Raw genomic sequence first — 1,805 nt, forward strand, 5'->3', positions numbered from 1 at the left:
AAATATTCATAAAAATTAATGAAAAAGAACATGCCCAACTTCTTCAAAAGAAATCTTCATACAGGAGTATGAAACATAGCCCAATCCCGTTTCACACCAACACATAAAATATTGGGCCTGCTTCTTCTAAGAAGCAGCTTATATGTGAATAGCTTGTTGGAAAGCAAAAATTCATTTAGACTTTCTTCAAAGCATTCAAAGTACCTTATACAAGGACATGGCTGTACTTATCTTCATATCTTGATTTCTCTCTGCATCTTAGTTTACGGAACATCAAGGAAATGACTCTGCACAGGATCTTTCAAAGATAAACTTGTTTCTCTCTGCATTATCCAGTAGGTCTTTTGGGGCTATTTTCATTTTTTTGCAAAATTGTGAAGAATATATTTGCATACTTGGTTAAAGTTGATAAGAATAATTTACTGCCAGAAAATGAGAAGATAGCATATGAGCCCTTCAATGAGTTATTTATGTATGTAATTCCAAACAAAAAATACAGCCAATCTTCAACTGTTTCAGGATCAGTTTGTTTTTTATCATGCCAAAAATCTCCTAGTAGTTGCCACACTTTTGCTCATTGACTCTGAATCCAAATGTTCATACCATTATTTTATAATAGATACTCAGAGATTATTTTTCCTTTCTTTTAATCAATCCAATTTAATTTTTAAAATGTAACCATTTTGTGGGTCAGGAATTTGAGAAGGCTTTAGCTGAGCAGTTCTTGCTTGGGGTCTTTCAGGTGGTTCCAGTTGGGTGTTACCTCATTCATTTCGTCGACAGATGGTACTGGATGATGGCTGGGAGTTTAGCTGGGGCTATTGACCAGGTGCCTACATGTAGACTCTCTAAGCATTATGATCTCAGTATGGTTAGACTTCTTCCTGGAAGCAGCTTTCCCCAGAGTTAGAGTTCCAAGCCTCATCTATTCCCTTTCAAAATTTCCCTTTCTTTAGTATAAATTTTTTGATGTTGTATAAGGAGTGAACTATGGCTAAAGTCATTCTTATGATCATTTTTTTTAGAGAGAGACAGCATGTGTATTGGGGGTTGTGCGGAGGGATAGAGGGAGAGGGAGAGAGAAATCCAAAGCAGGCTCCTGAGGGTGGAGCCTGACACAGGGCTTGATCTCACAACCCTGAGACCATGACCTAAGCCAAAATCAAGAGTTGGATGCTCAACTGACTGAGCCACCCAGGCACCCCTTATGATTATTTCATTTAAAGAGTTCTCATCCAATGTGAATCCCATGGTGTTGTGTATGATTTGAACTATGACTATAAGCTTTTCCATATCCATCGTTTTTCTACATCCAGCAAGATATAGGCGATAGGTAAAAGCTATTATCCCCTGTTCCCTTTACTGTACTCATAGGATTTTTCTCCAGTTAGAACTCTCTAATGCAAGGAAGCATGCTAGGAGCCTTCCTTTTCTTAGCATGACTTTTAGATTTCAAATATGGCATTTTTGTGCCTAGAGGCAATCTCACATTTATTACATTTTTTGGTATTAAATTACAGTTTGGGCTGTGGCTAAAAGCCTTTGTACATGCATTATAATTGGATTATCAGTTTTCATATTTGTAGAGTTTCCCTCTAGCATGAATTCTCTGGTTAGAAACATCACCATATCAGTAATATTCACAGTTGTTTTCCTTCAGAGTGAATTATCTCAGGCTGTGAAAGTTCTGCATTGTTTGGTAGTATCTACCAAAGCTAACCAAACGTACATATGCTGTAGGACCCAGCAATTCCATTCCTAGTATAAACACAAGAGAAATGAATGTATGTACACCGAAGGACAAA

The sequence above is a fragment of the Ursus arctos genome, unplaced genomic scaffold (assembly GCF_023065955.2).
Source record: "Ursus arctos isolate Adak ecotype North America unplaced genomic scaffold, UrsArc2.0 scaffold_19, whole genome shotgun sequence".
Classification (NCBI taxonomy): domain Eukaryota; kingdom Metazoa; phylum Chordata; class Mammalia; order Carnivora; family Ursidae; genus Ursus; species Ursus arctos.